General features: G+C 42.0%; 1 pseudogene; it reads right to left on the reverse strand.

Annotated features, from left to right (window-relative positions):
• LOC127581502 (eosinophil peroxidase-like) overlaps window positions 1–17,084 on the reverse strand; it is a 43,485-nt pseudogene extending 26,401 nt beyond the window's left edge.
• Between the last annotated feature and the right edge of the window lie 6,473 nt (window positions 17,085–23,557).

Consider the following 23,557-nt stretch of genomic DNA (forward strand, 5'->3'; position numbering starts at 1 on the left):
TGGCCAAGGGGAATGTACCTCCTGCAGTATGTGGGAGGTCCTGGATACATAGAGTGATCCAGACAACTACATATGCATGAAGTGTCTCCAGCTGAGATCCATGTTTTGGATCTGAAGCAGTGGCTGAAGTCACTTTGGTGCATCTGTAAGGCTGACAACTTCACGACAGAATGTTTAGGGAAGTTGTCACACTTCAGCTTAAGCATGAGCAGGATATGGGTGACCATTGGACTGACTGAGAGGATAAGGCTGCTAGTGCTGGAGTCCTCTGAATCAATCTCACTCTGTTAGGGAGATGGTTCCTTGGAGGTCTGTAGTCAGATCCAGGAACATGTTGCTGCAAGTTGCTCAACTCCATAGGGGTGGGATGGGGTGGCAGGAGTGGGGAAGAGGAATGAGAGATCAATAGTGATTGGGGGTTCAATAATTAAGGGGACAGACTGCTGTTTTACTGCAGTAGAAATGACCCCGTGATGTTGCTTCCCTGGTGCCAGGGTCAAGGATGTCGACGAACAACTACAGAGCATTCTGAGAGGAAAGTGTGAACAGTCAGTGGTCCTGGTCCATACTGGCACCAACAAAATAGGATGAAAAGGGAATGAGATCCTGCAGGCAGAGTTTAGGGAGCTGGGAAAAATATTAAAAAGCAGGACCTCCAAGATTGTAATCTCAGGATTACTCCATGTGCTAACATGTGCAGAAAAAGGAGGGATGCACTGGTGCTATTGAAGAGAGTTTAAACTAGTCCGACAGGTGATGGAAACCTCACAGGGAATTCAGAAAGGAGAAAGATAATGCAGGAAGGGGAAGTTAGAAAAGTAGCAAGTGAAATAAATAGATGGCAAAAACAAAGTTGAACAGCAAAGCGGATTAAAGTACAGAAACAAGTTAATTACATTGTATCTGAATGTTTACCGTATTCACAATAAGGCAAACGAGTTAATGGCACAAATAGGAGGAAATGGGTATTATTACAGACAACACACAAAATGCTGGAGGAACTCAGCGGGTCAAACAGAGGGAAATGGACAGTCGACGTTTCGGGTCGAGACCCTTCATCGGGACTGGAAAGAAAGAGGGGAGATAGCCAGTATGAAAGAGTGGAGCAAGAGCTGGTGGGTGATAGGTGGATCCAGGTGAGGGGGATGATAGGCAGGTGAGGGGGGGGGGGGAGTGGGGATAATGTAAGAAGCTGGGAGGTGATAGATGGAAGTGACAAAGGACTGAAACAGATGGAATCTGATTGGAGAGAACAGTGGACCGTGGAATAAAGGGAAGGAGGTGAGGAGGGGAACTGGAGGGAGGAACGTGTGGGTGATGGGCAGGGCAGGGGAAAGGGAAGGGGTGATGGGACTGGTGGGATAAAGGGGGATAAAAAGCAGACAGTGGGGAGTGGTTACCGGAAGTTAGAGAAATTGACGTTCATGCCTTCAGGTTGGAGACTACCAGCTCTTGCCCTACCCTTTTCCCCACCTTGTATACTGGCCATCTCCCCTCTCTTTCCAGTCCTGATGAAGGGTCTCGACCTGAAACGTCGACTGTCCATTTCCCTCCATAGATCCTGCCTGACCCGTTGCATTCCTCCAGCATTCTGTGTGTTGCTCCAGATTTCCAGCAACTGCAGTCTCTCTTGTGTCTATTCTAACAGACATGTGGCAACAAAGCTGAGAGTTAGGAAGGAAAAGCAAAAAGGTCTGATTCATGCAGTGGTGAGAAATGATAGTGGTATGACAGATCATGATGTAGAATTAGATCAATTTCAGTCAAGCAAAAAGAAGCAAAGGTCAGGAAACACTGGTAGGTATTATATATAGGCCTCCAAATAGTAGCTGTAATATTGGGCACAGTATAAATCAGGAGATTAGAGGTGCATATAACAGGGGCAATATGATACTTCAACCCGCATATAGACTAGGACAAATCCAATTTGATGGAGTAAGGTGGAAGATGAATTCATGCAATGTATTTGAGTAACTAGCTAGGGTAAGGGCTATTTTAGATTTTGTTTTGTGCAATGAGAAATGGTTGATTGACAAGCTTTTTGTCAAGAAGCTTTTGGGGGAGAACGACCTTAATATTGCTGGAATTTTACATTGAGTTTGAAAGTGATATATTTCAATGTGAATTTAAGGTCTTAAATCTAAACGATGGAAACTATGAAGGCATGTCTGGAGAGTTTGACTGGGAGAATGCATTGAAAGGCATGAGAGGAGACAGATAGTGGTCCATATTTAAAGAGATTTTTGTGCAGATAACAAAAAAGAAAGATATTTGTTAAATGGTGAGAGACTGGACAGTGTTGATATTTAATGGTACGCAGTTGTGCCTGTACACAAGCTATTGAAGGTCAATGTGCAGGTGCAGCAAGTCATTAGAAGGGCAAATTGTATGTTAGCCTTTATAATGAGAGAATAAGAACACTGGAATAAGGAAATCTTATTGCAATAGTATATGGTTGTGGTGAGACCAGACCACGGGAGTATTGTGTATGGCTTTAGTCTCCTTATCTAAGAAAGGACCTACTTGCCATGGGGGGGGGAGTGCATTTCCATAGATGGTGGGTTTTCCATGTGATAGATTGAGAGGACTGGGATTGTATTCTTTAGAGTTTAGAAGAATAGGAGGAGATCTCAAAGTTTACAAGATTCTTAAAGAGCTCGACAGGCCAGATGCAGGGAGGATGTTTCCCCTGACTGAGGAGTCTAGGACTAGTGGGTACTGTTCGAGAATAAGAAGTAGGCCATGTTGGACTGAGATGAGGAAAAATTTCTTCACTGAGAAGACGTTGAATTTTGGAATTTTCTACGCCAGACAGCTGTGTGGGCTTAGTCATTGTGTAGGTTAAAAATGCAGATTGATTGATTTCTGTTCATTAAGGGAATCAAAGGAGAGTGCTGGAAAATAGTGTTGAGATAAAAGATAAGCAATGATCGTGATGAATAGCAGAGCGGCCTTGAAAAGCCAGATGGCCCATTGCCACTCCTATTTGTTATGTGCCTGAAACATTTTTTAAACTGACCTGTTATATTGATCACCCATTGACCTTGCACATCAACCTGGTGTTGGTTGAGTCTCAGTGAAGTCTCCACATTATCAGCACTTTGCACAACAGTCCTGCTCATTGCGGCAACCTGCTTGAAGAAAGTCAGGCGATGTAAAGCTGCCAGGGATGCATTATCATTACTTCTGCCACTAAAAGAGGAAAGAACAATCTGATGGGTTTCATGACAGCTACAAATAAGTTGAACAAATCTGCAGCTTGTGATTACTCAGATGCTTTCAAAAGCCCTCTGTTTCTGCAAGATTATTATGATATGATCAGATTGAACAATATAGTTTTACAACAACCTTATTATACAAATTATATAAATTTCAATAATCTGGCATGCTTGGGACTTTGGTGTTTCTGAACTGCCAGATTTTCTGTTCTATCGGATGTTACTCATATTAATACACTAACGTGTTTTAGATGTTACATTGTTTTATGATAGATTTCCCAGTGAACCTGGTAGGTTTTCTGGGAGCATGGGAAACGGGACCCTAGTCACTCTGAAGAGAGCGTGGGAAATGGGCCCGCAGTGAGCTGAAGGGGGCCTCAGTGAGGCAGAAGGGAGTGTGGATCCAGGGTCCTGGTGAGGCAGAGGAGATGCTGGAGGTAGGGCCCCAGTGAGTTAGAAGGGAGTACAGGAACTGGGACCCCATTGTTAGAAGGCCCCGGTGGGTGGAAAGGAGCCAGGGATCTGGAGCCCGGGGAGTGGAAGGGATTGAGGGAAGCAGGGCCCTGGCGAGTTGCAAGAGCACGGAAAATACTACCTGAGGAGCCAGATACCAGACCATTGGGATTTTCAAATGGTCAGATACTGGATTATTTGAGTTTCACTGCACTGAGAGACATCTTGTCAAATGTCTTCTATTAGGCATTAGGTGATGTAGTTTTTCAATCCTTAGTCTCTCCCCACTTTTTACTCATGAGGTACTTTGACAAATTGAGGTAAAAGGCTATCGAAATCCACAGGCGCTCCCCTGCTCACTTCTTGCAGCACTCAATGCCCTCCACCTAAGGTGTTGGACTTTCAACACATAGTGAGTGGATGAGTTCTTCTCGTCGAGTCTACTGCCTTTTGATGCTCTGTACACTGAGAATTTCAAACTCTCTGAGACTTCACAATGACAGAAAATTTCTTGATTGGTGTACTGACACCTACAAAAATACAGAATCAGCAAAGAAGTGGCTTCCAGGCAAAGGAAGATTAATGTGAGCCATTGTAGAAATTATTGCCAAAAGAGTCCAGGTCTATTTTTTTGAAAAGGATTTAATTCAATGCTTGATTGGACTATTGCTGATGTTCAGAAAGGTACCTGCGCAAGCCTGGAACCAAATGATTGGATTTTGCAGAGGTACAAGTCTAATCTTATTTAACAGATTATTATCTGACACTGAAATAAAAAAATGCAATTTCTTTCCTCATAATGGGAATGAGTAGTGAACGCTTTGGGAAAATGCTGATTTCAGGGCTATTTAATTAATGATCAATAAATAAAAATAAACCTTCACTAGTGAGAATTCACCAGGGGCTTTACTTGAGGTTTCATGTTCTTTAAATCTTTCACAAATGATGCAAAATTCTCTTAATTTTAATACATGTGCTGATGGCTTCCAGATAAGTGTCATATAATTAATACATGGGAGGGTGAAAGTGCCTAGAGGGAGCAGAACTGATGAAGCAAATGAACCAGGAAATTGTACATTTCTGGTAGTTAAGAGTAGATTAAGGAAAGGCAAGCACATGGAATTATACTTTAATAACCTTAAGGATTGATTAGCAAAGCCGAAATAGGAATGATTTGGTTCTGATTATTAGCAGTTCACTTGCCGTTCAATCAGTATAAAACTATGATCAGTGATACTAAATCTGAACTGGTTCTATCAAATAAGTTACTTAAATCAAATAAGTCGTCACAAGCCAGCCTAAGGGTAGTGTTTCCAAGATAATTACTCACCTTTCTCGTCTCTTTATACACTCTGTCCACTCTATTGGTAGCTTCCTGTGCAACATTTTGCTTCATCAGATTGCTCTGGACTTCCTCAGAATCTGTATATGGAGGTGGACCATTCACTAAACTCATGAAAAGTCCCCAACAAAATTGCATCATTTAGAGAACTTGACTACATTATTAATACAGGGGGTGTTGCTGGATAGTTAGTTGGCTGCATAGGTTGTTCAGCTCATTTCAATTGACAGCACTTGACCAAACAGGCAGAAGTTTCTTTCAGACAGACAGATTCTTTAAACATCAGTTTTTATCATGGGGAGGGCAAGGAATAAGAGCTGAAGCTTACGATGAACAATGCAGAGGAATTTAAATTTGACTGTACTTGAAGGGACAGATATTATGGGCAGAGCTAATGTGTGCTGTATGGCTGTTCCTCACATTTTATATACATATTCATGTATGACTGGGGGTTCTGTACCTAATACCACCATGAGCACACTAACAATGAGCAAAGGTTATAAATGCAGACATCTGGAGCTCTGTCCCCCTCCCTCACTCTTCAGCTCCCTTATCTTGTCCAAGCACCTGAAGTTCTAGCAGAACGTTTTTTGCTTCCATTCTTAAAAAAAAACAAATCACTGTGCTTCTTAAACCCTGCCAATAGCAGGATGCTGGCGTTTGAGGAGCTGAAGTGTGTTAATAAGAGCAGAAAATTTTGGAAACATTCATTAGGTCAGGAAACATCTGCAGAGAAAGAAAATGAGTTAACGTTTTGGATCTCTGACCTATCATCATGATCTGCTGATAATTCCCAGCATTTTCTATTTTTATTTCAGATTTCCAGGTATTAGTTCCCTCATGATGAAACTACATTGCACTGCTCCACGTCAGAAACCAATCATGGAAAATCAAAAAGCCCCATCCTTCTCCAATACAAATCATTTCCTTGCACTTGCACCTCCTCTCTGTTCCCTCCACTCCACTTCTTTCCCCTTTCCTTAATTCCTCCCTTTCCCTTCCTTTAATCACTGTTTATCCTCCCCACTCAATACCTGCCTCCCCTCTTGCCTTTTTTCATTTTGCCCCACCATCTATTTCCCCTTTCGCGTTACACTCTACCACTTTTCCTCCAGCACCTTGGTCCAATTAATCCCTGACCCTGGGCATTGCACCAGGATTTACTCATCACAACCAACGTCTTGTGAGAGTAGATATAAAATTGGAAGTTCAGATTAAAAGCATGCAACTTAGGTTTCAGATACCAATAGATCTTGGCCCTCTGGTTTTGGGTTTAATCACCAAACTTATGAAATTCAGACTGGAATAACTATGAATAAAAGATATAATCAAAATTAGGCTACAGTTGCTTGAGTTCAGGGTCAAATTACAAGAGCTGGTGCCTGCACATGTCCCACGTGTTATAATTTGAACAAATGAGGGACAATTCTTCATCATCATACTTGGGTATGCCTTGAGCTATGACTGCTAGGCACTGATATTAATTCCTCCCATGATGGACAGGAGTAGTTTGACTGGAAGCAGAGGTGGGGTAGTTATAATTAAAAAGCATAAAATACAACCCCCAAACTGGCCAGCATGCACCAGCTGTTATTTTATGACATTGTTACCATTGTTCAGTTCCCACACTGCAGCTGGGAGCCCAATTTTAATGGATCTTCCAGGGTTCAGGAAATGCAGCAGGATTATGGAGATAGGAGCAGCTAGCTGCAGAAAGGAAGTATATTCAGAGCATCATTTGTGGATCAGGATAAACATGTTCACTGAGCTCGTCAAAGCTTCATTCAGACACCACCGTGATATCACTGGGAGGCATTCATCTCCTGACCTGTGATTGGTCAACTATCTCCCCTGAATGTCAACTCTTGAGTCACCAATCCCCAATTCTTCCAAATACTGGTGATTATTGCCGATGGCCCCTGCTTTTCCCATCTGACATCCTGTCAGTCTATCATCACAGCTAGCAAATGGAAATAAAATATGATAAGGACATCATGTGCTAAATTCAACAGGGCCTTCACCAGTCTGTTGTCTTTCCTCACTGGTGCCTTCCTGTTTACTTTAGCATTTTTTTCACATTCGTACTATCTCAGTGCTGCTCTCCCATGCAGCCCTTTCCCTTGTTTGGACCTCCTCTCTGGCCTTCTTATCGAAGTGTGCATTCACATCTCTGCTTGGCAGAGTTATATCTTGGTTCAATAATATTTGCCAGGTTGTTTTCCTTGATGTTGGGCCCTAAATTATTCAGACGTTTCAAAACTTGCCATCATGCGATATGAACTCAATCTACTGCACCATGATTATTAGATTTTCAGGCAGATCCCCAGATTGGAGGGTGACTTGATTTTACTCCAGTCCCATGCATGATCCACAGGTGGTACAGAAGGTGCTCAATCAGTCAGATGCATGGACTATGTGTGCAGTGTGGCACAACATCTCCCTTTTTCACTTCACTCAAGTCAGCCTGAAACATTAACTCTGTTTTGCCTTCCACAGATGCTGCCTGGCATGCTGAGTGTTTCTAGCATTTTCTATGTTTATTCCAGATTTGCAGCATCTGCAGTTTTGTTTTTGATTTTTCAGTTCCAATTTTCACTAGTTCCTGAAGAGAGTCAGCGTTCAGTACCTTCCTTAGTGTTTCTTCTCCATTTTGCTAATTCGTAGGCAAGAGTCTGCCTCAAGCTGATAAAGCTGTTAAATGTTTGAAGCATTTACTCAATTCTCCTGGAAATCTCCTGACATGGTGAAATCTAGTGTGTATTTCAGGTACCTGGTGTCAGGCATGTGCTCGATGTGGCCTGGCTGTCAGAGATGTCGAAAGGGCTTTTGTGAGAGAGTACAATGATGCTGGTTTGCTTAACGCACCAGTGGACTAGGAGGATTTTGCAGCAACACCAGTGATTAGTACTGCCTGTAAACATGAGTGTTGTGGTGGGTTTGAGATCTCGACCTGCAGAGAGACCTTCTCTTGGCTGTGCTAACACCAGTGGTGAATTTCATTATCAATGTTGCTATCGCTGAGAGATGGCTCCTGAGAAATGGAAAGTGAGACACATTTTCCAGGGTCTCCATTGTGGATATGTATTGTCAGTTGTTTTATTGTTCGGTGGGGGCAGGTTGGTAAAGGATCTTTGATTTACATTTATTCAGCGAATGAGTCAGTGGTGACTGAGCTTTCCCTCTGGGTGCACAAGTTTTGCATTCTCCAGCTCGGCAAAGGATTTTTCAGTGACCTTGCTTCCAGAGTGGAGGCAGTCAGTAACACACATTTTCCAAAAGCATCACTCTCTCCTGCTGCTGAACTTATTGGGGGCCCCAGGACCAGTGTCCAGAGCATTTATCACATCAGCTAAATTTTTCACATTCTATTCATTATTTGAGATCTGGGTGTCACAGGCAGGCCCGGCATTTATTGCCTGTCCCTAATTGCTAATTGCTTGGTTATTTAAAGAGTCAACCATACGTAACACATGTAGGTCAGACCAGGTAAATATTTGAGATCTGGGTGTCACAGGCAGGCCCGGCATTTATTGCCTGTCCCTAATTGCTAATTGCTTGGTTATTTAAAGAGTCAACCATACGTAACACATGTAGGTCAGACCAGGTAAAAAAAAAGGCAGATTTCCAACCTGAGGGGCAATAATGGTTTTAACAGCACGACAGTATTTTGTTGTCATCATTACTAAATTTTTTGAAGTTCCAGATTATTAACTGACTTTAAATGCCACAGCTGCCATGGTGGGATTTGAATTCAGATCTCTGGATTGGCAGTGCAGACTCCGGATTGCTCATGCAGTACGTAAGCAGTTGCACAATACTGCCCACTGGTTTGACAAGTTCATGCTGTTCCATGAACTGAACCGGTTTCAAAATAGCTGAAGAGAATTCTTTTCCTTCACTGCTGCCAGAAGTCTGTCTTCTGACAAATCCTCTTGCTGGTTTAATGCCAGCTTCATAACAGATGTCATAAACCTGTAAAGCAAACATTAAACAACCTTGGCAGTGGGCCGAATATTACAACTCCAGTGCCGCCACCTCACATCCTCACCCCTGTTCACTCTATGCCCTACCTAGTCCAAACACGGGGGGCCTAGCTTGCTTTCTTAAAGCTCGCTTAGCTCCATGGCTGTAGAGGAATCCCCATGGCCAAAATGTTCTTTCTCTCCCTGCTCTGCAGCTATTCTCCATACACCTAGTGGCAAAGCCTGAGCCTTTATGATAACAAAGTTTTGGAGCATGTGGCATGCTGTTTGAACTTGTGCTTAACAGAATGAGTTCAAACCTTGAACTCATTCAGCTGAGGTCTGCAAGGTTCCTCCAAGCAGCCCAGATGGCAGAATTGTTCAAGCACACCAAACATCCAAATTATCTGCCTGCTGCATCCATTTATACACACATTGGCTAGTCTGTGTGGGCCATGCAACAGAATGAAGGGCCATGATTTACGGCCATGGGTTTCTCATCCAGTTATAACCCCCTCATTTCCCATGGAGCGTCAAATGCAGACACCTCAACATACTTCCAGAGAATGAGGGTGTTATGTCTCCTGTCAGAGTTCTAGGATCTGTTCAGTGTCAAGTGGTATGTGGGGTTGCACACCAACTGGACATTGAGGGTATACACACCCTTCTGATTGAGGTCTATCTTTGAGTTTGATGTCTGAGCTTCCTTTATGCAACAGTGTTTGGGAAGCTCTGGTATGCAAAGGACAGTTCCAGCTATTCCCAAGACAAGCTTGATGAACAGAAGCACATCATTCTCATTATGTCTACAGACCTCAGCAAATCTCATTCAGAAAGCTGCTACTGAATTCTGCAGGTGCACAGGTGAATGGTTCTGCAACAATTCTTGATGGATATGGCATCCATCCCATCCTCCTCCCTACTGTTCTATCAGGGTGTTCTGCTCTTCTTGCCTTCTGTTCATTCAGTCATGTTGCAATTCAACAAAAATGACTGCTAAAGCATTTGCCTCTGGAAGCAACTGATTCCTGCAGAAGCTTGGAATTCAAGCCAAACTCAGCACTCTCTGTGAATTTCAGCAACATAAAAGCACCAGACAATTCAAAGCAAAACATCCAGCAGAAATCACCTGAAGGTACTGAATGATCTTCTTAAATAGCAGAGTTAAGGTGAATGAGTTGTCATTACTATTGCTGAATGCCTGATCCCCAATGCGTATTAAACCTTTGATTTTAACTGTACAGTTGAGCTTCAATTTGGCTGTACTGATGTTAAATCAGTGATTTGCTTGTCAGCAACATCCCTGGTGTGTGATTGCATTGCACATGCTAACAATCTTTTTGGTATTTGTGTCTGTTACAAATCATGCTTTGAATGTGTGCTCTTAACTATCTTCCTTTTTTAAATTATGTAAGCCTGAGCATTTTTTACTGGGGAAAGGGAAGTGGACTCATGGGGAGTGGGCTGCCAATATGTCTTACCGTATCACTAAAAATCTACTAAAGAAGGCTTCTTTTTCAGAATTTCACAATTATATTCAAATGGAAACATCCATGGATCTAAAACTAAAATGAGACAAATCCAGTTACCCCAAACTCTGATTATGATGTCACCAATCAATCAACAACTTTGCCACTATTCACTGCAGCATTCTCTTGAATATTTTGAAGTGGACTGGTCAAATTCTAGAACTCACAAACATCAGTTCTATCACATGATATGAGGGTGATTTTCTTTTTTTGAAAGGAGCCCTGATCAAATAAATAAAATAATGATTCCAGGATGTGTTTGAACATTCCGATCACCTTGCACTTCAATCACCATTGTTTCTGGATGGCTAGATTAGACACAACAATCGAGATATGAACTGACCAGAGCATGAGTGTAGTTTGATTGTGACTTCCATTGACACGATAAGTAGATTCGTACCTGGGTGGAACTATGACAAGGTAGATCGCCTAACCATTACAGCATCTACCACTGTAGCAAAATATTCTTTGTTATTTGCTGTTCTGCATTGGTTGAACATGTTGAATATGAACCTAAGACTCCAGAGGTCTTTTAACTATATCTTGACAGTATTCATGGTATTTTGTCCTGTTGAATACTGTATGTTTTTCTTTTCTTTATCCGGTACCTTATATTTACCAGCATTTAACGTCAGCTAGCACTGTTCTCCTTGCTCATATGGTACCTGAGCTGCCACTTTAATTCAACTGCTTCTCCTTCTTGATGACTAATATGCACGGATTTCTGAAATCAAGCCAGTGATATAATTTGAAAACAATTAGGATTACAAATTGAGCCTCTGGGGAAGTTCGAATCATTACTTTCTCTTCATTGAAATAACAAAACAATAATTAATATATTGCTTTTAAAGTCAAAAAATACTCTGGGGCTTTTCATGGGAATATTATAAAGTACAATTTTTGACAGTGATCCAGGGAAGGAGATATTAAGGTAACTGGCCAAGAGGGTCGACCAAACAGCTAGCTTTTAAGGAAGATAAAGAGTTAGAGGCAATGAGATTTAGGAAGAGAATTCCAGTATTTAAGACCTTGTAAACTGAAGGCAATTCTGCCATTTGGTGGGGCATTAAAATTGGGAGTGCTCAGGAAGCCAAAACTGGAGGAGCAGATGGTCACTAATGCTAACGGTGAGTGGTAAAACTCAAGACACCAAGCCTAGTCATCTGGAGGATTGTAAAATTGACATATAAATGTAAGCAGAGGCAAGGATGAAATTTATAAAAATGAGGCTTTGTTGAACTGGAAGCCATTGTGGCTCAGCAAGAACAAAATTTTGAATTAACGGCACTTTGTGCAAATTGGACATGGGATGAAAAGGAGGGAAAAGGGAGTCCGACGGAATGGTGGAAAACTTGTTCTGGAAGATCTGTTCTTGGTGTCTACACAACTGAAGGTGTAGCTATCAACGATTGGCAAATAGACAGGGCAATAGGACTGAATTGGATGCTTCATTTCACCCACAGATTTTGAACCATTTGACTTTTCTGATTTATTTTGAGGAATTGAAATCTATTCACCAGCACTCCTGTTCTCGCACAACTTCATTAACTTTTTTTTACTGAATAAACTTCCCTCTTTCTTGTGTTGACTTGATGGTGTAAAGCCTGCACTTATGTAATTGTATCATTTGTGATGCAAAACCAGATCAGTTTACTTTTGACTTTCTTCCCATTGAATAAATTGTATTTACCTTCCAGATAAATCAAATTTATTGATGACATTAAACTGTGGGTGTGATAATTATGAGGATGCAAAGAGTCATCAGGAGGAAGTAGACCATGCTGACTGGGTTGGCAACAACATGGCAGGTAGGGTTCAAAAAAGACAAACATGAGATCAGAAAAACAAGGGCTGAATAATTTTTAAATGGTGAGAGATTGGGAAACATTGACGTTCAAAGGGCCCTGGGCATCCTATTCACAACACACTGACAACTGACCTGCAGCTGCACAGGCAGTTAGCAAGGTATATGGTATTTCAAAATGATTCTAGCATAAGAGTAAAGATGTCTTAGTACATACTCTTAGTATAAGAGTAAAGATGTCTTAGTATAGTTATAGAATCACAGAAAGTCATGCTGTACAGAAGTACATCCTTTAGCCAACCAAGTTCATCCTGACCATCAAACACCCATTTACGTTATTCTACATTAGTGCCATTTTATTCTCCCCCTGCCCCCCCCCCCTACTCCCATCAATTCCTGCTGGGCCTACCACTCACCGACATACCAAGTAATTTATAGTGGCCAATTGACCCACTGATCCGCACACCTTTGGGACTTGAGAGGAAACTGGAGTGCCCGGAGGAAACCAATGCAGTCACGGGAAGAACATGCAGAATTCACACAGGCAGCTGAGGTCAGGATCAAACCCAGGTCACTGGGGCTGTGAGATAGCAGCTCCATTAACCACACCATTGTGCTGCCCATAGGGTCTTGTTAAGACTAAACCTGGAATATTGTGTATAATTTTGATGTCTTTACTTAAAATATAATAAATTTGCTTTGAAGGGAATGCAATGAAGATTCAACAGATTGATTCCTGGGATGGGAGGTCTGTTATATGACGGGACATTGAGTATTCTAGGCTTCTGTTTATAGAGTTTAGGCGAATGAGAGGTATCCTCTTGGAAACATAGAAAATACTTAAGTGGGTAAGAGCAAGAAGGCACGATGGAGAGTTTATTCTGGAAGTTCAGGGAGGATATTTTTCCTTAGTGAGGAGTCTAAAATCTACCAAATATTGAAAGGCCTGGATAAAGTAGGTGCGGAGAGGATGTTTCCATTAGTGGGGGAGTCAAGGACCAGAGGGCAGAATAGGACGTCCCTTTAGAACAGAGATGAGGAGGAACTTCTTCAGCAATAGGGTGGTGAATCTGTGGAATTCATTGCCACAGACAGCTGTAGAGGCCAAGTCATTGGGTACATTTAAAGTGGAGGTTTATAGGTTATTGATTAGTAAGGGCATCAAAGGTTATGGGGAGAAGGCAGGAGAATGGGTTGAGAGGGAAAAGTAAATCAGCCATGATCGAATGGTGGAGCAGATTCGATGGACCAAATGGCCTAATTCTGCTCCAATGTTCTATGGTCTCATAGAACTAGAGTAACAAATTCAAAATAGGGAGAGGTTGCTTAAGACCAAAATGACAAATTTCTTCGCTCAGAAGGTAGTGAACCTTTGGTATTCTCTACCTCAAAGGGCTGTGCTAACTCAGTGATTGCATTCAGAACTGAGATTGATAGATTTTTAGATCTTGGATGATTCAAAAGATATGAGGATAGGACAGGAGAATCAAAGATGGTGTTGAGGTTAGTGAATGGTGGAGCAAGGACAAGGGTCTGAATGGCCAACGCTGCTCCAACCTCCTACAGTCTAATGTTCTTCTGTAAAGATTAAATCGTATTCCCCTTATGCAGTTTTCCATACTCGTTAACTTTGTGAAGAGAATCTGTTTCATACTACTGACTCACTGCGTGTATCGAGTCTCACCTACTTCCTTTTGTCCTGACACCACTCCCTGCTCATCAACTAATTTCCTATCCATACATCTCTTTTGTAATATTTGCCTGACTTTTTTCTAACAACTTAGTTAAGAAGGTCCATATGATGACTTCAGAGCACATATTTACTTCAACTGCATTCTTTTTAGTCACAAATATCCAAAACAAATGATGCCTTTAACATCTCTGTGTTGTGTTCAGTCACTTACCTGTTGGAAGTCCATCCATTTCAATAAGGAGTAACACAACAATGGACAATCTCAGGAACCAAAGGGGCATCATTCTGAAAGAAAAATATTCTGCATGTAGTTTACAAAACAAGTTGGGAATTGTTCCTGGAAAGGAGAGTGTCTCTCTGGATGAACAATCATATTGGTTCATCATCTTTAATGCTCCACTAAGTTCATCATCTGCCATACCCAGGGGACTACAAGTGTAGGCTATAGAGTGACCATATGTTCCTTCATTAATGGGACAGTCCATATTTAAGCTACAATGTGGGTGGCCCAAATTTTTCTTAAGAACTGGTTCCTTGCCCTCCGTATACTGGTGTCTGTTCTATTTCACAATGAAGCGTAACTTGATTTGACAGATGGCTATGTTCCTGAAACAAAAGTGTAGTGTTCATGGGTAATTAATTCTGCAACGCCACCTTGGAAGAAAAAAATATATTTTCCTTCATAGATGCTACCTGACCTGCCGAGTTCCTCCAGCAGCTTGTTTTTGGTTCCCGATTCCAACATCTGCAGTATCCAATCTACATATTGTGCTTGATTCCAGTTCAAGATGGCCGCAGCAAACCAACAATGCTTGCCTGCTTCTGCCTTAGCCATCTGCCCTCAGCATGTAGCTAGGGAGCTGTAAGTGGGGCTTATTGTGTGGCTGCAGCATGGGATCCCAGAGAGAGTCAGAGAGGGACCTGGAACGAGGCCCTGTGCAGACAGAGTGAGGTATGTGATGGGGTTAACTGCGTGGGCGGATTAGGGCCTGGAAGGGTCCATTGGTGGATGGAACAAGACCTGGAACAGGGTCAAATATGTGGACGAAATAGGGCCAAACGTGCTGTTGGAGCGTGCCCTGGAGCCAGGAGCAGGGCCAGGCGAGTAGCTGGAGTGTGTGGGGAAAGGTCACCAGGAACCAGGGCTGGAGTATAGGTAGGAGCTGGAGTTAGGGGCCAGAGTATGGGTGGGAATGTGAGCCCACCAAGAGAGAGTGTGTAAGGGCTGGTCTCTGGGAGGGCAGGAGGATATCGGAGGGTGGGGTAGAGGAGGCTAAGAGTAAAGGTGGTCGGAGATAGGAAGAAGGGTGTGAGAGGTCAAGAAAAGAGGGTATGGGGGAAGTGGGGAAGGAGGCAGTGGGCAATGTCACCTTTGCCTGACCGTGTGTGTGTGTGAGAGAGAGAGAGAGAGAGAGAGAGAGAGAACAAGTGCCTGTGTGCCACAAGCAACTTCCACTCCACATACTGTGCTACACTTGGAGTGTTGCAGACTTTGCTAACACTGCAGACTTGTCACAAAGCATGCCCATTTATTTTTTTTATTGAGGATTCTCAAGAAGAATTTAGGTTTTTGAAGAAACACGTATTAATTGCTGCAGCAATATTGATTTGTCAAATGTGTGGAGGAAACTTTTTAATTTCTCATGGCAGTGGAAGTGAGTTTGCTAAAATAAGTGAGTTTGCTAAAATAAGTGAGTGTGCAAGTCACTATTCTTTGTAAAGCAAAGAAGATTATGCATTATCCAAGCTGGAGACAGATTGCTTAAAAGTCAGTGCACCATGGCACAGCTTCAGATCCAGTGATCATGTGTTAGAGTTGATTAAAAAAAATATAATGGTGAAATTTTCATCCACACAGACAAAATCAGAGACAATTATTTGCAAAGGATAGGTGCCGTTGTCATCTAAAGAGCTACTGGGTGATTAAAAGGTGTGCTTGTTTATCTCAGTTTGGATGCATCAAACAAAATAGACCTTAAGTTGTTCCCTGTTCTGATGCTTTATTTTCTTCCAATGATTGGGATAAAAACAAAAATCTCAGTTTATTTCTCTAGCAGATGAAGCATTGCCAGCGATCTGGATTCAATTCCGGCCGCTGTCTGTAAGGAGTTTGTATGTTCTCCCTGTGTCTGCATGGGTTTCCTCCGGGTGCTCCGGTTTCCTCCCACATTCCAAAGACGTACAGGTTAGAAAGTTGTGGGCATGCTATGTTGGCGCCAGAAGCGTGGTGACACTTGCAGGCTGCCCCCAGAACACTCTATGCAAAAGATGTGTTTCGATGTACATGTGACTAATAAATATATTTTCTCTAACTTGCAAAGCAAATTTCATACAGTCATAGGATGAAACAACACAAAACAGACCCTTTGGCCACCAAGTTTGCCTTCAACCACTTGTTTACTCTAATCCTATGTTAATCCCATTTTTTAATTCTTTCCCACATTCCCATCAACCCGCTGCCCCACACCCCCAGATTTTACTACTTACCCAAGGGGCAATTTGCAGTGGCCAATTAATCCACCAACCTGCATGTCTTAGGGATATGGGAGGAAAGTGGAACACCGGGAGGAAGCCCAAGCGATCACAGAGACAACCAACAAACTCCAGACACAGCACCAGAGGTCAGGACTGAACCCAGGTTGCTAGGTTTACTAGCTCTGCCATGCAGCCTTCCCTTCATCGGCTCAGAAAGATCTTCTCCGTGGAAAGCTTGTTGGACTTTGTGTAGACAATACCAGTATAAATTTTGGTGGGGAGAAATGTGTTGTAAAAAGTAATGTATTGTGAATATTGTGGATCAAGCTAGGGAAAGAAAAAATTGATATTGGTTGTGATGCTAACATTAGAAACATAATATTACAAGCCAGGAGAAAGGGTACAGATTGATGCCAACTTTAGTAAATTGACAGAAAACAGTTTTTTAATGGAATTCTTATTAACATAACTTGTTGAAATTAACTTACCTACCTTTACCACCATCAAGTCACTCCTACAACCTTCCCAATCCAGAGGCTCAAACAATTGGTAATTCTGATCTTATTTTAAATTGTATTGAGTCATCACGTGTGAAAATTGACCTTTTGAAATAAGCTTCCAGTAAATAATTTCTTATTAAAGGTACAAAGATAAGTAAAACATTTGGGCTGGTAGGCAGAAACTTATATTGCATAATTGCAAAATTTCTCACCACAGAAGGGTTGGAATCCAGCCATGATTTGCTCAATGGTTGCAATGCAATGAATACAATACCTGTGGAAGTGAAGTATGGACACATGAGCATAGGGAGCTGGAACAGGCCACTCCATCCCTCAAGCCTGCTTGTCCATTCAATAGCAGCATGGTAGCATACTAATTAGTGTAACGCTATTACAGCGCCAGCGACCCGGGTTCAATTCCAGCCACTGTCCGTAAGGAGTTTGTACGTTCTCCTTGTGTCTGCGTGAGTTTCCTCCAGGTGCCCCAGTTTCCTCCTACATTCCAAAGACGTACGGGTTAGGAAGTTGTGGGCTTGCTATGTTGGTGCCAGAAGCGTGGCAACACTTGCGGGCTGCCCCGGAACTTGTTCAGTGTGTGTTTCGATGTACATGTGACTAATAAAGAAATCTTATTATCTGCTTGTACACTCAACTCTACATTCCAGCCTATCCATGGTAACCTTTTCACCCCTTTCCTTATCAAGAATCTATCTACCTCTGCTTTAAAAATACTTAAAGACTCTACTTCCACCTCCCTTTGAGGAAGAGAATTCCAAAGACTCACAACCAACTAACAGAAAAGAAATGGTCTCATCTCTGCCTTGTATGAGCCCTTATTTTTAAACAAGGACTCCAAGTTCTAGATTCTCCCACAAGAAGAAACATCCCCACTGCATCCACCCAGGCAAGACCCATTTGAATTTTCAATCAAGTGTTCTCTCGTTCTTCTAAATGCCACTGGATGAAAGCCTATCCTTTTCTTCAATGACATTCAACCCTTTTCGAGTATTGGTCTAGAATACAGGTAGCACGTTGGCAGAAAGTTCTTGTTTACACTCTGAAGTGAATTACCAAATCCATTGCCAAATATCATTCCTGATATTTCAAATAAACCCACACTAAGTCATTCAAACAATTGAAACTCAGCCATCCTTGAATTGAGGCCTGAATTCTACCCCATAAAACTTTCCATATATTAATTATATCTGTCCTTACTGGGGTTTATTTGCTCCCCACACCCCAATGAGTTCTTCTGCAAACTCCATTCCATGTGAAACATCACTGGCCACTTATTCTATCCTCTCCCTTCTACAAACTCAGGAAAAACCAATTGCCCTTCCTCCATGTGCAACTCTGTTGTCTCTGCAGTGCCATTTATCCTCACCTTTGTTTCGTCTTCTGGATTATTATTTATACCTTCCTTCAATTAACTACTTAAGCCTGCGCTTCTGCTTCTTAAGGCATTTAGTGGAATTGCATTTGAATCTTCATAAACAAGTTGTTATTCAAAGCCACCTGGGTACAAATTAGGATTTGAAACAGAAATTGAAAGATATAGAAACATAGAAGACCTACAACACAATACAGGCCCTTTGGCACACAGAGTTGTGCCGAACATGTCCCTAACTTAGAAATTACTAGGCTTACCCATAGCCCTCTCTTTTTCTAAGCTCCATGTACCTATCCAAAAGTCTCTTAAAAGACTCTATTGTATCCGCCCCCAACACTGTTGCCAGCAGCCCATTCCACACAGTCACTACTCTCTGAGTAAAAAAACTTACCCCTGACATCTCCTCTGTACCTACTCCCCAGATATCTATTAGTAAAATATGAAAATCTTTGGTGTTGTCAGTGCAAGGCTATTTTTGAGAGTTCTTCACCCTGAACATAGTTAATTTAATATCTTGGGAAAGCAACATGGAGAATTTGAAGTAATCTCTGATCCAAAGCTTGGGTGGAAGTTCCAACAAGGTGAGTTAGGATTCTAGTGCAAAAGCCATTTCGATTTAAAGCATAACCTGCACAAAGCACTGTCCTGTGTCAGGGTAAAACAGACTACCACGGGAAATGATTGATGACAGGTAAGAATGGAATGGAATACTGGGACTGAGGAGGTTGCAGAGGTGAGAAGAAGCATCATATTGAGCAATTACAGAAAGATATGGGAAGTTATTTGTATCAGAGCCCATTTAATGTGACAACAGCACACCCAGATAAGAAATAATTCAATTTTGGAAATTTATCCACGTACCTAAGCACACCCCAAATCACCCCCATGCCAAAGCTATTCTTTTCTTACAAGTAAGAATTAGCAAAAAGTAGACACCAACTTATTTCTTTTTCACAATTTGTGTTATAACCTGTAATCTTTTTCGCCAATGTTCGGTGGAATTGCTATCTAGCAGAGCACCACTGGCGTCTCTGATGCCACCTTGTAAATAAATGCCAGCTGGATCGACATGGTGGAGCATGTATTTGGATATTCTACACCTCACCTTTCTTCTCACCTGTGAAGTGCACAAGTGAGAAGGAAGTGACCAAAGGAATGAAAGACCATGGTTTTGCTGAACTCCAAATCCTGGCTGTGAAATAGCAGCTTCAGCAGTTCAATTGTGGAGGGTGTTGCACATATAGTTACTAGGTAAACAAAATCCTCAGTCTAGGTGAAATATTCATCCCTGTTGGCACAATGAGTGCTCAGCTCACTGAACTGAATTGATAACAACATAGCTGCCAAGTACTGTGAAATGAAGCCAAAATCATTGAACTCAGAAAAATTGGATTTGTATGACAATAAACGTGAACAAACTGGGATTTTTACAACCAGGAGTAGTTTATGGCATTGAATTTGTTGTCAAGAAATGCTAGGAAAGATAACTGGAGTGTCAACTTAATTAATGACAACAAGACAGCACAGTGGTGCTGCAGGTAGTGCAGCTATCCCACAGTGCCATCAGTTCTGACCTCCGGTGCTGCCTGTGTGAAGACTGCACATCCTCCCTATACCTGTGTGGGTTTACTCGGACTACCCCAGTTTCATCCCATATCCCAAATTCATGCTGACTGGTAAGCACAGTATCTTTCCTTGCTAATAAATACCCCAACCATCTGATTCCTTATTTGAGGTTGCACTTTATCAAATGCCTTTTGACAATTCTGATATATTACATCTTCTGTCTCCTTACCTACTCTGGAAGCTAGATCCTTAAAAAATCCTATTGGATTTGTCAAACGCAGGGAGAAGCAGTTCATTTTTCTTTTTGATTAGTTTATTGTAGCTCCTCCATGAAAGTATTTGTACTAGGGTGGCACTAATACCTGAAAAAACATTCAGATATATTTGCAAGCAACATTAAAATGACTAAGTGAAAGTATTGTATGATCCGACAATAAACACATTTGGACAGAGTTATCCCGGCATGGTACTGGACATATCATAATATTCAATAACATTGGTGCATTTGAATGTGGAGAGCAAAAATGAACCTCGAGTGTGAAGAATGATGACAAAAGTGGGGAGTAATGGTTTGATGTAAGCTGTTGGTCTTTCCTTAAGGTAGGGCTGAACTTGCCCTGCAACAGAGCTCTGCAGGTTCGGGATAACTCTAGTTCTGTGTTCTAAACATTGGTTTAAAATTCATCTGTACAACACAAAGTAAACTGGTGCCTTGCAGTTGATAATTGCTTTAAAACAGCATTAACCTATTTTGTGCATGTCCTGCTAGAGTAAACTTCAGTTACTAGTAGCATATGGTCATCTTGGTGCAAGAATTTTGTGCATCCTCGTCCTTTCCCTGGTGTCGGACTTGCACCATCCATAATTGGTCACCAGTGAGGTATTCAGCCACATTGGTCGAACTCACAACTGACACATTCCAAGAGATGAACCAGATTTCGATAGTGCTGCAGTTTCAAATATCATTTAAAAGATAACATGCATCTCTCCTCAGTTCAAAGGCATTGTTGCACAACCTTCTGAAAAACATGCCTCCAGTTAACTGACCCAAACAGGGATTCCAGCCAGCACATTCCCAATGCTTTCAGCTAGTTCCCCCTTGAAATGATGTGCCCAGAAATGCTGGAAGAAATCCTGCAGATAGAGAACTAGTTATATGTTCATAAGATCAGAACTGGGTAAAAAAACATTAAACATAAAAGATATCTGGCAGAAGTGGTGACATCAAAAGCTTTCTCCATCCAAGCTTCATTGGGAAGCAACCTCTAATCTATAATTCCTGCAAGAATTGGTAACTGGAATTGGTTTATTATTGTCACATGTACCAAAATACAGTGAAAAGCTTTTGTTTGTGTGCCATCCAGACAGATCATTCCATATATAAGTACATTGAGGTAGTAAGAAGTGGGGGAAAAAACAGAATGTAGTGTTACAGTTACAGAGAAAATGCAGTGCAGGTTGTTATGGACTAGGTTACTATTGGTGAATGTCCCCTTAAGATGGAGCATAGTGGTGCGTGTGTGTTGGCGTGGTTAAGACAACAGAAGATAAAGGACGTAATGACGTTTTTGGAGCAGTCAGTCGGGAGAGGGAGAGGGAGGGGGAGAGGGAGGGAGAGAGGGAGAGAGAGAGAGACCAGCCTGCTAGTCTCTATTGATGGATGAGAAACAGTAACTGTGTCTGTCACTACAGTCCACGTATGGACTTTTGGAGTAATCTGGTGGAGTCCACTTTGTCGTTAGCCTGTAGAGGGAAACAGGTATTTGTGTGGACAGCCACATCTCGGATGCTTTTCGGGGTGGCAGATACTTTGGAACAAAGCAGTGGAGTTCACTTTGTTGTTGACCTGTAGAAGGAAACAGGTATTTGTGTGGATGGCCACGATTTGAGTGCCTTTCGGGGTGAGGCAGAAGCAGTGGAGCAGTCACTGCTGAGTAGACACTGAGGTGTCGTGTGGGTTCCATCGTGGAACATTTGGATTTTGTAATTACTCTCTATTTTCTCTCTACATCTACGTTTTGTCTTCAGTCAAAGGTGGTTGTTGAAGAAGCCTTTGCTCACGTTTCACCTTATGGCTTGCTGAATTGAACTTTGAGAATTATTCCTGGACTTGGAGTTGGGAATTTGCCACACACACACACTTCGAGTTTAGTTTTTGGGGTTGATGTTTAAGATTCTAACATTTTTACTTTTATTTTCCTTATTATCATAAGTAGTTATTAATAAAGTAGTTTTTAACACTGATACATGACTCGGTGTGTTTCTTTTGTTGCTGGTACGTAACAAGGTGGATAAATAAAGTGCAAGGGCCATGATTGGGTAGATTGGCAGATCAAGAGACCATCTTTAGGCATATTAGAGGTCCGTTCACGAGTATGTTAACAGTGGAATGGAAGCTGTCCTTGAGCCTGGTGGTTCGTGTTCTCATGCTTTTGTATCTTCTGCCCAACGGGAGGGGTGAGAAGAGAGAATGACTGGGGTGGGAGATGTCCTTGATTATGTTGGCCGCTTTCTCGAGGCAGCAGGAAGTGTGGATGGAGTCAACGGAGGGGAGGCTGATTTGTGTGACGGACTGGGTTGGGTTCGCAACTGTCAGCAATTTCTTGTGATCTTGGGCAGAGCAGTTGCCTTACCAAGCTGTGATGTACCTGGAACAATGTTTGTACAGACTACCTTTCCAAAAGATTCTTATCAGATTGGAAATCTATCAAAACAGTGTTCACTTTGAGCTGTCAACATTATTAAAATCTGGTTAACTTCTGGGAATAAATTTCAGCAGATCCATCCAGGTCCATTCTAATCTGATTCAGGGAATTCATTGCACCTGTGCGTACGTGAACTTACGCATATGACAATAAACTCGACTTTGACTTGACTTTGAAACATACAAAATACTGACAGGGCTTGACAGCTGGATGTGCAGAGGTGGTTTTCTCCTGGCTGGGGATCTAGAACAAAAGGCCTCTGTATCAGGATATGGGGGTAATACATTTAGGACAGAGAAACTTCTTAACATGTACTCCATTGTACTGTGGAATTCCTTACCACAGAAGGTGGAAGAGGCCAACTCAATTAATATTATTTATGAGGGTGATAGATTACTAGAAACAAAAGGCATCAGGGGTATGGAGAGAGAGCAGGAATATGGTATTGAGAAGGAGGATCAGCCATGACCATATTGAATGACAGAATGTGTTTCAGGGCAGAATGATCTACTGCTCCTGCCTTCTATGTTTCTATGTACTCTTGTGTGTAAGCTTGGCAGTAGGTATAATTAAAACACCCGATTATAGGCCACTTAGGTTGAAAGCAATCTGGGACACGCAAGAGGTTGAAATGGAGGAATACAGGGATCTATAAAGGAATTGGTGGTAACATTCAGCAGACCAGGCAGGATGTTTGGAAAGAGAAACAGAGTTAATTATCAAGTGAAACACCCTTCATCGTTCTGAGTTTCTCTGGACAGTATCTCTGGCCCAAACACCTTCAGCAGCTTCATTAGGAGCCATCACTCATCATTGGGTGAGAAGTGGGAATGTTTGCAGATGACTGGATAACGACCATTGCTATTCAGACACTGAAGAAATAAGGCACCTGTGTCATTGAAAGGAATCCAGAGGTTATA

The sequence above is a fragment of the Pristis pectinata genome, chromosome 21 (assembly GCF_009764475.1).
Source record: "Pristis pectinata isolate sPriPec2 chromosome 21, sPriPec2.1.pri, whole genome shotgun sequence".
Classification (NCBI taxonomy): domain Eukaryota; kingdom Metazoa; phylum Chordata; class Chondrichthyes; order Rhinopristiformes; family Pristidae; genus Pristis; species Pristis pectinata.